General features: G+C 36.5%; 1 long non-coding RNA gene across 7 annotated transcripts in view; it reads right to left on the bottom strand.

Moving 5' to 3' along the window:
* The window catches only part of LOC141376198 (uncharacterized), a 37910-nt gene that overhangs the window by 16108 nt on the left and 9009 nt on the right, over positions 1–12793 (bottom strand). For 6 of the 7 annotated variants that reach the window (XR_012385612.1, XR_012385614.1, XR_012385615.1 and 3 more), the window contains exon 3: positions 12068–12182. This is a non-coding gene — a long non-coding RNA (uncharacterized lncRNA). Of the gene's footprint in view, positions 1–4115; positions 4353–12067; positions 12183–12793 lie in introns of those variants that run through there. The other variant, XR_012385617.1, reaches the window with a different exon arrangement.

The following is a 12793-nucleotide window of genomic DNA, read 5'->3' as shown; positions in this document are numbered from 1 at the left end:
ACACAGGAAGAACATGCAAACTCCACACAGAAATGCCAACTGACCCAGCCAGGGCTTGAAGCAACGACATTGTTGCTGTAAGGTGACAGTGCTACCCACTGAGCCGCCCCAGGACATTATCTATACTCTTTAAAAAAAATGTAAAAAACTATACATGCTAAGTACAAGTGACTATTATGAGGTACTACCATTTCCATTATGCACTCCCTAAAATGGTAAAAGGTAGAGAGAGTAGGCTCTCTAAGATTACCATCAGGTTTCAGCTGAATGGACTTTGTAGTATAACAGTAAGCATGAAATGTTAAATGGACACATTGCCCACATCACTATTTGATCTTTTTGTGCCCTAAAACAATGATTTAAAAAAAACTATATGCAACATGCGTTGTTTCCGTGACTGTTTAAACTATGAGGCAGATGATTGGCTGTTCATTGCTAGGCCCACACGGAAGCTGCCCGCGCATAATTCAGAAGTTTATTCAGTTTTTAATTAATTACAGTAATATTATTGACTAATATGAAAATGTTCATCTGATTTATGTACAATCTTTTAGTAGATATATGAGACTTGCTTTGTTTACCAAATCTAGAGAATTTAATTGGGTTTGCATTTTAAACATTAAATAAAAGTTTAAAAGATATTATTTTTTATTTTACATAGAAATGTTTTATTCATGATACTCCCAAAATAATTCCGCAGAAATCCGCAGATTTTTACGAAAATTCTCCGCACAAATAGCAAAGAATGTCCACAGATTCCGTCTGGCCCTATTCATGGCTAAGCAAGTAACTTAACAACATCACCATCAGGACAACAGCAAACCATCAAAAAAAGTTGCCTAATAATTCTTTAAAAATAAAAAAAGTAAATTCTTTATAAATCATTAATTAAAAACGTATGTTTGATAATTTGTTTTTGTTTACAGGATTGTAAAATGTTTACATTTAGTGTTTTTATCAGCAACAGTAGTGAGGGCAGAACCACTGACACTAGCAGGTCTACAAAATATGATCATATCACCCCTATTTTATCCTCCTAACACTGGCTGCCTGTTAAGTTTTGTATTGAATTTAAAATATTGCTTCTTACCTATAAAGCTTTCAATAATCTAGCTCCTGTTTATCTAACCAACCTTCTGGCTACAGTCCAACTCGCTCTTTAAGATCTCAAAACTCAGGGCCTCTGGTAGAATAGCAAAGTCGAGTAAAGGAGGTCGAGCCTTCTCATTTATGGCTCCTAAACTCTGGAATAGCCTTCCTGATAACGTCCGAGGTTCAGACACACTCTTGCAGTTCAAAACTAGAATAAAGACCTATCTGTTTAGTAAAGCATACTCTCATTGCATCACATAGCTATATGATGCATGAATGTTCTCCACGCAGGTTTTTACATCTCGTTTATATACACTATGAACAGCAGCTACGCTAATTATTCTCTTTATTTCCTATTTCCACCTGGGGATACTCATTCCGAGCCCCCCAGAGATTATGCAGTGCCACTGAAGTGATCCAAGACCTGTGAAGAGATGATCCCAAGGTTTCCACATTCCCGGACCAGGCCGTAGTAGCTGCTGAGGGGGTTATGAAGGAGTGGAGAGCCTGATACTGATTCCTGGAAGACTCCAGGGAATGCAGAGTCTTCGCTGACTTTCTGCGTTTTCTAGCCTCCGGCGCCTAGACTGCAGCTCTCCACAAGACATTTTGCTATATGAGAAATGGTCATGCTAAACTAACCCTGGTTTCTCCCAAGGTTTTTTTTTTTTCTTTCACTTTCGCCCATTGGTGAAGTTTTGTTGTCCTTGCCACTATCGCCACTGGCTTACATAGTTCGGGACTTGTAGAGCTGTGCATCAATGGAATAAGCTGTGGTCACACTGGGCTTTTCCTTCCATAGACTAACATTCATACGCACGCGAATGCGTCAGACAGGAAACGCAGAGTCATGCGTCAAGTTTCGCAGGTTGCTTCGGTGCAAAGTTCAAGCTTGGTGAACTCAGACCTGCGAATTCTCATCACTTCACTGCATGAGACCAATCGAGGATCAAAACATGACCTCTCTGGACAGAAATTTAAAACATGGAGCAATCGCTCGCTAATCATCTTGTTTAATCCCGCCCCTTTTGGCAGCACCGCACGACAGAATTTCGCGCACACAAACTCTAGTGTGACCGTAGCTTTACTCTTCAGTGTTTAGACCCCCCGCAGTGAATATTTAAACACATTAAACTGAACTGAGCTAATCTAAACTAAACTGAACGTAAACTCTGAAAACTGGACTGACACTCTTTCAGGTTACTATAATCTTCTATGTGAAGCTGCTTTGACACAATCTACATTGTAAAAGCGCTACAGAAATAAACATAAATTGAATTGAATACAGTGTTTCACACCCTAACCTCACTTTTAAACTACAAGTGGGAAACATTACTTTAAGCATAAATTAGTGGAGGAAATTGGGTGTCGAGTATTAACAGAATACTTGACAGCGTAGACAAGATTTATAATGCATTTGTCCATTTAATAACACTAACACTGTAAATAAATTAACGACAGGCTGAATAAGTTGCTAAAGGGATATATTGTTTACAGCTTGCCCGCTCCAAATCAGGCTAATAATATATGTATGTATTTATACTAAACAAATAAAATAGGTGCACGCATTAGGCAAGCGTTTGCAATTAATCTTCATGATAAATTTCCTGAGTAACAAGAATGGTCCCTTTTTATAAGATCTCTGATGCCTTTAAAGAGTTAGTATGTGAAGTTTCAGCTAAAAACACCCCACAAATAATGCTTTATAACTCTTTGAAGCTGACTCTTTTAGGCTTTGATCTTAATTGTGCCGTTTTGATGACCGTCGCTTTAAATTCAAATGAGACTGTGCTCTTTTCAAAAGAGCAACAAATGCCTATGTGTCAGCATAGTGGCAGACTCAAAAACAAGACAAACGTTCTATGCTAATGAGGGAGAGATCATCACTAATGGGCGGGGCTTACCCCCTCTGATGATGCATACGAAGAGAAAACGTCTATCAAAGTGTTTCTGCAGACTGTTTTATCAAAAATGAAATTAATAAACGTTTACCATTAGAAGCTGGTTATATTCACAGGCTGTTGTCACATAACTGTGTTTAAACCCCTTATAAAAGTGATTTTTGCATAACAGGTCCATAATTGTCCATTAAGCTTAATAAATGACAGGGTTAATTGTTTATCCTAAAGTGTAAGCAATAATAAGCAAGACAACCTTTAAAACCCCCTTTTTTTTCTCCATTTCTACAAGGGTCAGTTTGGCTGTATGGCCGCCTCCAGTCTAAGTTCATTCAAACTTCCTCCATTTTAGCAAGGGAGAAGAGAAAGGAGGGGTTCAAAGGGCTCGCCGGGCCCCATTTGCAGATGTTCAGAGGATGAAATGTCCAGGGATTGTGGCAACACATCAAACTCTTTCTTCTCGCTGTCTGTCACGAGCTCCCTTCATAGTGCACAGTGTGTGTCCTGGCATGGGTGCTGGAACAGGGTTCACCCCGCGCGGACACCAAAGACACGCTGCTTTCCTTGGATGAAAGCTCGTGCGGGCCTCTCGCATACGAGCCGCTGGAGGAAAATCCCTCCGCGGCGTGACCCTAGTGTACCCCCCTAACCGCCGGGTCCCGTCCAGCGCTTATGAAATCATGGGTAACACGCAGGGTGGGGAGAAGGCCATAAAAAAAGCAGCACACCCCAAATTAAAGCAAGGTTCAGTAGTAATTGTTCAGGGTCATTTTGACCATTAGAGAACATTGGAAAGGAATCATGGGAAGCGTGTGAACGTCCTGCCCAGGTGAGGCAGCGTTCCCAGAGCTGCGGTTTGCGCTGGTGATTCCTGCGGGATCGCTGCGCGTTTATTTTCTTTTATTCTGAGGTGGAAAAATCCCACCTGGGGCCGCTGGACAGGCTCTCTCGGCTGGCAGCGCTTTTCCCAGTTCTGGCGTCAGCGCCTTGTAGCACCTTGTAACCACAGTGTGGTTTTTACGAGAGGAACACTAGAGTTCACGGAAAACACACACTATATGCTTTTAAAAACCAACGTCATTTTGGACAATCATAAAAATGTGTTTTGAAATTCACACCGTGATTAAGGTTTTATGCTTTTTTAATTACAAAAAAATCACACCAAAATAATATATTTTCTTCTCTCTTTTTTTGTATTGACGTTAAAGTTCCCATATTCTTCTTTTGCTGCCGTTCACACGCATTGGGGAGTCGGGGGTAAGCAGGGTTTATGAAGCCCATGTGACACTAATGATTTTCCTCCATCAGGTGTACAATCAAACTACAACAGCCATAAAGAGGGCGATGGGAAAGTCTTGTTCACTAAAAAAAAAAAAAAAGATTAATTGGATTCTTTTTTAAGCAAACAATTTATATGGACTGAATTTAAACTAAATAAATGTAGTAATGTACAACTTTATTTGTTTGTTTAAATTCAGCCTTTAACAATTGTTTGCAGCCACTTATCTTAAAAAAAAATAGTAAATTGAATGAATAATTTTTTTTTTCAGTATAGATTGGCCGATTACTTGAGGCATTTATTTTAAAAAATGTATTCAATTACTTGAACGCAGCTCTTTTATGCTAAAGGTTTTAAATGTCAGAATTAAAAAAGCCACTTTTTATAGTTTTAATAAGTTTTAATGTAAAACTGTGAAGCTACTGTAACTTTACATACACCACCTGAAAAACGTCTTGTCATCTATCCAAGTTTTAGGAACAACAAACAATACTTTGACTTCTAGTTGATCATTTGGTATCAGAAGTGGCTTATATGAAAGGCAAAGGCCTCTGGATTACACTTATTTCACCAAAATAAAATATGATCAGGCTTTGATTTTAAATATTTCATTAGGACAGTAAGGTCTGACTTTGCTTAGACAAAAGTCTTGTCACCTAACGGAAATAATGTACAGTACAGAATATAAAGTAATAGTGCAGTGGAAAGGGAATTAATATTGTGTATGACTCCCATGAGCTTGGAGGACTGCATCCATACATCTGTGCAATGACTCAAATCACTTATTAAAAAAGTCATGTGAAATGCCAAAGAAAGCGTTCTTGCAGGACTCCCAGAGTTCATCGAGATTCTTTGGATTCATCTTCAATGCCTCCTCTTTCATCTTACCTCAGACATGCTCAATAATGTTCATGTCTTGTGACTGGGCTGGCCAATCCTGAAGCGCCTTGACCTTCTTTGCTTTCAGGAACTTTGATGTGGAGGCTAAAATATGAGTAGGAGTGCTATCCTGCTGAAAAATTTGCCCTCTCCTGTGGTTTGTAATGTAATGGGCAGCACAAATGTCTTAATACCTGAGGTTGTTAATGCTGCCATCGACTCTGCAGATCCCTCGCACGTCCCCATAATGAATGTAACCCCAAATCATGACTTTTCCTTCGCCAAACTTGACTGACTTCTGTGAGAATTATGGGTCCATGCGGGTTCCAATAGGTCTTCTGCTGTATTGGTGATGATTGGGATGCAGCTCAACAGATGATTCATCAGAAAAGTCTACTTTCTGCCACTTTTCAAAATGATCAACTAAAAGTCAAGCTATTATTATATTTTTGAAGTGTTTCAGTCAGGTTTCAGGGCTCACCACAGTACAGAAACCGCCTTAGTGAAAATAACCAACGATTTACTCTTAGCTGCTGACCGAGGGTGCGTCTCGCTATTAGTTTTACTCGATCTTAGTGCGGCATTTGATACCATTGACCACAATATCCTCATAAATCGTTTAAAGTCTACAGGTGTCCAGGGACAGGCTCTACAATGGTTTAAGTCTTACTTAACTGACCGCTACCAGTTTGTAAATCTTAATGGACAGCCTTCACAAATCTGCCCAGTAAAGTATGGGGTGCCTCAAGGATCAGTTTTAGGCCCTTTACTGTTTACAATTTACATGCTACCTCTGGGAGACATTATTAGAAGACATGGGATCAGCTTTCACTGCTATGCAGATGATACTCAATTATATATTTCCACTAAACCTGACGAGACGTCTGAACTTTCTAAACTAACTGAGTGTATCAAAGATATCAAAGACTGGATGACCAACAATTTTCTTCTCTTAAACTCAGACAAAACAGAATTATTACTTATTGGGCCTAAATCTTGCACACAGCAGATCTCGCAACTCAATTTACAATTAGAGGGATACAAAGTTAGCTTTAGCTCTACTATAAAAGATCTGGGTGTCATATTAGACAGCAATCTAACTTTTAAAAACCATATATCCCATGTCACAAAAACTGCCTTCTTTCATCTGAGAAATATCGCTAAATTACGAAATATGCTATCCATCTCAGATGCAGAAAAGCTAGTCCATGCTTTTATGACTTCGAGACTGGATTATTGTAATGCTCTATTTGCTGGCTGCCCAGCATCCTCTATTAACAAACTTCAATTAGTACAAAATGCAGCAGCCAGAGTTCTGACCAGGTCCAGAAAATATGATCATATAACCCCAATTTTATCCTCCTTACACTGGCTGCCTGTTAAATTTCGTATTGAATTTAAAATATTACTTCTCACCTATAAAGCTCTAAATAATCTAGCTCCTGTTTATCTAACCAACCTTCTGTCTCGCTACGAACCAACTCGCTCCTTAAGATCTCAAAATTCAGGGCTTCTGGTAGTACCTAGAATAGCAAAATCAAGTAAAGGAGGTCGAGCCTTCTCTTTCATGGCTCCTACACTCTGGAATAGCCTTCCTGATAACGTCCGAGGCTCAGACACACTCTCCCAGTTCAAAACTAGATTAAAGACCTATCTGTTTAGTAAAGCATACACTCAGTGCATCCCCTAGCGGGTTCCACACTGGCTTCTACATCTTGCTTATATACACTATGAACAGCAGCTACGCTAATTATTCTCTTTATTCTCTATTTTCACCTGGGGATACTCATCCCGAGGTCCTCAGATTAGGCGGAGTCACTGATTGGATCCAAGACCAGCGACGTGATGATCCCAAGGATTCCATATTCGGGACCAGGCCATATCCTGAGCTGCTGCTGCGCTGATGGTCATGGGGAGTGGAGAACATGAGTCTGATTCCAGCGACGCTCCAGGGACAGACGAGTCTTCATTGAGGCCATCTTCCAGCATAAACCACGGCGAATGAATTTCTGCACAAGACTTTTGGCCAGCGGAGAAATTAAAATGGTCGTGCCCAACTGAGTCTGGTTCTCTCAAGGTTTTTTTTCTTCACTCCCATCAGGTGAAGTTTTTTTTCCCTCTCCGCTGTTGCCACTGCCTCGCATGGTTCAGGATTGGTAGAGCTACCCATCGATGAATTTGCTCTTCAGTGTTTGAACTCTCAGTAATGATTAAATCACACTGAACAGAGCTAAACTGAACTGAACTGAACTTAAACACTAAAACCTGAACCACACTGTTCCAGTTACTATGACCATTTATGTGAAGCTGCTTTGACACAATCTACATTGTAAAAGCGCTATACAAATAAAGCTGAATTGAATTGAATTGAATTATTTGTTGCTCTTACAATTGGGATCGACAAGACCTTTGTCCGGTAGTGTAGATTTAAAAAGCAAAAATGTCATAAAACCATCATCAAGTATCAAGTCAAACAATCATTAGTATCCTGTTCGCTCCTGTCATGCCAAAATGAATGATAACTCACCTTATATCTGTTATCAAGCAACAAAAAATACAGCTCCTGAGATGAAGAACATCTGACAGTCAGGGCTAATGATTAAACTTTTGCTCAGACAATGATCTGAGGACAGCAGCGATGTCTACAAGCGAGCTAAATACTGCATTGTGTAACTATATGGTACACAGACAGTACTGTTACTTCATTTGTGCTTAAATATCTCTCTCAAATCACGCAAAGACTCTCAAACAGTGTAAAAGGGTATTGCAGAGTTGAACATGATACGACGTGAATACTGGTTAGCGCCCACGTATATAAATAAATAAATATATATATATATATATATATATATATATATATATATATATATATATATATATATATATATATATATATATATATATATATATATATAAGGAACGCCACCCTCTACTAAAATGGTGGATCTATTGACGCATTCCTTTAACATCAGGGTAGGCGACATCTAATGTATATATGTATATTGACGCATTCCTTCAGGGTGGGCGACATCTAATTTATGTATTTTTTTTTTTTACCCACAAATTTACCCACTGGCCTCGTTCCATCATGGCCTCCTAACCCTCCCCATATCATAATTGGCTTCATTACACTGTCTTCTCTCTCTGTGGTGTGCAGTCTGGTGCAAAATTATGAGGTGCCGTATAGGATTTAAATCAAACTTTGCTTATCAACACATACATAAAACATGTGTATATACACCTATAAATTACTCGCATATACACCTATACTACCGGATGTTCAAAACAACATGGATGAAACTTGTGTATATACATATAAACTTGACGCATGAATACACCCACATACACACGCACATACATATAAACTCGATCCTCACATAAACACTCACATTAACACACGCACATACATATAAACTTGCTGCATGCAAACACACCTATACATACTCGCATATACATATAAACTCGATTCTCGCATAAATACCCACATTTACATGCACATACATATAAACTCGCAGCATGCAAACACACCTATACATACTCGCATATACATATAAACTCGGTCTATGTATATACACCCTCAACAACACGCGCACATACACAAACTCACTGCATGCAAACACACCTATAACATCTCACGCAAACATACAAAAAATAAATAAATAAATAAAATTCACAAACGTTTATCACGAATCTGGTTATTGCAAAGCTTAAGAAATATAAATAATGTGATTAATAGAGGGATTAAATATGTTAAATTGTGAACATATGTTATATCAAATATTAGTCTATATAAATAGACTACTCAAAATAAGAAATATTTTTATTTAAAAACTTTTCATTTAATTAGGTAATTACATACACAAATATAAATGGACAGATAGAACCCTTAAAGGACATTCAAAAAGAAACCAGTATTATAAATATAAATGTAAACTCAAACTAAACTCCTCTTTTCTATTGCAAATGTTAATGTAGCCTATAGTCTTCTTGTTTTTTTTTTTTGTAATTTTTATAATTATTATGCTTTTTATATGTTTTTACAATGTGGGTGTCAAAATTGCAAGATTTTGGTATCATTTTGATTGTTAATTATTCAGCATATACAAAAAAAAAAAAAAAAAAAAAAAACGCTGATTAAAAGTCTCTGCTCATCATGTTGGTCAAGTTAACCCCCAAGGAAAAGCTATATATATATTCTCTGTACACTCCTTTTGTGTTTAATAACTACTAATATTTTTACAGCAGCTGGCATCCAGCATTTTGGTGCATTAGCCTGTTTATTGGTGACAGGAAAACCCACTTAAGTGCATTCCTGCCCCCTACTGGACATAAGTGTGTATCATAACCCTTGACGAATAGTGACACCAATAATAAAACAAACATAAAAAACTAATATTAAACAAACATATTTTATTCAAAATGATTACTTAAGCAACTTTATATTTATTAAACCATAATAACATTTCCAATAATTTAATTGCATAATAAACCTTTAATTTTGCAGGAGCATTCCTTAGCATTACCTTTTTATTTATTTATTTTTTAGAATTACCATAATCTATTTTCATAATTCAACAGATGTAATTCCTCTATTAATCGCATTATTTCTGTTTCTTAAGGTTTGCAATAACCTGATTCATGACAAATAATAATCTTGTTCATTACACTCAAAGGACTTTTACGTTGAAATTAAACTACTTCCTTTTAAAGTGAAATAACTTCCTTTTACTGTGAAAATTCATGCATACACACATCTGAAATCACTTGCATATATGTATATACACAACTTACTGTATATATGTTTGTGAATTTTATTTTGTATGTTTGCACAAGTGTCATTTGGGTGTTTATGCTCACATCAAGTTTATATTCTTATGTGAGAGTTTATGGGTGTATATGCATATATCAGGTTTAAATGTATATGCGAGTATGTATAGGTGTGTTTGCATGCAGCAAGTTTATATGTATGTGCGTGTGTTAATGTGAGTGTTTATGTGAGGATCGAGTTTATATGTATGTGCGTGTGTATGTGGGTGTATTCATGCGTCAAGTTTATATGTATATACACTAGTTTCATTCATGTTGTTTTAAACATCCGGTAGTATAGGTGTATATGCGAGTAATTTATAGGTGTATATACACGTGTTTTATGTATGTATTGATAAGCAAAGTTTGATTTAAATCCTATACGGCACCTCATAATAATCTTAACCAAACCAAACCAGTGTAGATTCACACCCCTACTAGTTACAATCATAGACATTTTTCTTGGCTGCTGCAGGGAGGGCGCCATAGCGACCAGCGTCTTCCGGTAGAATGTTTAGAACTTCCGTTTACATCATTTACAACCAGTAACTTGCGATCCGAAAATGGGTTTCAATAGTGTCTTGAGTGGATTACGAAGTGTTTTTGTGATACAACTTTGAAAGGTGTGTGTTAAAGCTGTCAGATCTAAAGTCAGATCTGTGGTTCAAGCGTGAGAGAAAAACAGTATTGTAAGCCAGGTTTCTTTTTGTTCTGCTTAATCACGTGCTCCAAAAAAGATATAAAATAAACAAAACAATATGATGTCTTTTGACTGCTTTTTTTTTTTAATAACTACATTACACAATACTTGTACTTTTACTTTCAGTACTTGAGTAGTAAATTTTGAAATAAACTACCTGCAATACTTAAGTACAAAAATTTTTGAATACTTTAGTACTTCCACTTAAGTATGGTGCTTAAAGAGAACTTCTACTTCTACTCAAGTCAATTGTTGATAGAGCACTTGGACTTTTACTTAAGTCTCGGTCTCTAGTACTTAATACATCTCTGCCAATAACATAATTTTTTATATACTGTTTACATTTTATGATATAATTTATTTCTCAAATAATGTATGACAGCAGTATTAATATAAAAAAAAAAACTGGTGCGCTTTTAAAACTAAGTCCACAAGCTAAATCTAACATTTTTAAAGCTGAATTTTAGCTTAAAGCTCCAAACCCATTGAGTCCAATCAACGTTTTGTTTTTGCAAACGTCCTGTTTGATGTGATGAGGTCTTTGGTGAGAATGACTAGGTAAATAAGATGCAGGTAAAGCCTATCTGTTTGTCCAGACAGTGTAAACGTGATAAGCAGCTCTACATGATGTCTCTCTGATTGGCTTTGCAGAACATATAAAACAGCTTGCCTCTGCTTATCATCACAGAGATTTGTCTTATAGACTCGTCCTTAATACCTCACAGCAGACTATATTTGAGCAATTAGCGTTGACCTTCCCTTAATAAGAAAAGATAATAAATCAATAAGTATAGTCAACCATACAAATTAAAGACAAAGCATAAGTTTTAAAGAGCTAAATTCTGGGACTGTGAAAGGAATTGTGGCTGTGGGAAGTTGAACCATGACAAATCACATTAAAACACAAATTTAAGACCTTTACTAGGTCCATTGCTGCAGACAGAACTGGTTACTAGAAATCTGTTCACTAAAATGTAGAGTATGTGTGATCTTATTCAATGGCAGTTGACAGATGAGGCAGACAATTATCAGTAAATAATGGCACAAAAATGTTAATCTGTTACTGACAGAAAGCTCCCATATAACCAATTATGCTGTAACCTCTTTTATAGGTTTTTTTTTTTGTTATTTTATCTTTACTGATCTTCATATTGTTTCAACATATTCAGTGTGTACTGATAAATAGTACTGATAAATATAAAACATACAAAAAATATTGTTACAAAAGTTTTTGTTCTATTCTAAAATGATCTGACAACATTTTGCCAAACTTTATTCATTAATTTTCCTTCGGCTAAGTCCTATTCTGGTATATACGCAGCAGATGCCCTTCTAGCAACAATCCAAAACTGGGAAACACCCATACACACTCACATTCACACACACTCATACATTACGTCTAATTTTACTTACCCGGAAATTGGAGCACCCGGAGAAAACCCACGCGAATATGGGGAGAACATTCAAACTGGACCAGCGACCTTCTTGCTGTGAGGTTACAGTGCTATCCACTGAGCCACTGAGCCCCCTGCCAAATTTCAAATGAAAATATTGTTATTCTGACCAACAATAGTCTTTTTGTCCCAGAAAAATGTGTAAAGCGCTTTGAGTGTCTAGAAAAGCGCTACATAAATGTAGGGAATTATTATTATTAAAAATAACAAATGTTTAAATATAACACATTCTTCTGATGTTAAAACATTGGCTCTTTTAAAAAATGAATATAAACATGACACCCTTTTTTCAGATTTTTACATAAAAAAAGCTCTAAATGAAAAAATTTATATTCATATTAGGGCTGAAAACTATCAATTTTTTAATAATTGATTAATCTGCCACTAAGCGATCGTATAAACAAAAATATGTAATATTGTATAAATATATAATAATTTATTTTGAATTTCTTATGACTTTATAGTGAATTTGCACATGAATTATCTGTATTAAACAGAAAAAAAGCATTTTGAAGTAGCGGCTTTGATACTTCTGCCATTTTTAATTCTTTGAAGAATCAGTTAGTATGAAAAAGAGCAACTGATGCAATTCTTAAAACTGCTATTATTTGTATTCATTAAAAGCATGAAAAGGTTTGAAACGGCACAATAAAATGCCTAAATAAACCATCACAAAATGTCAATT

The sequence above is a fragment of the Danio rerio genome, chromosome 9 (assembly GCF_049306965.1).
Source record: "Danio rerio strain Tuebingen ecotype United States chromosome 9, GRCz12tu, whole genome shotgun sequence".
Lineage (NCBI taxonomy): Eukaryota > Metazoa > Chordata > Actinopteri > Cypriniformes > Danionidae > Danio > Danio rerio.
This window is presented reverse-complemented; position numbering and strand designations above follow the sequence as displayed.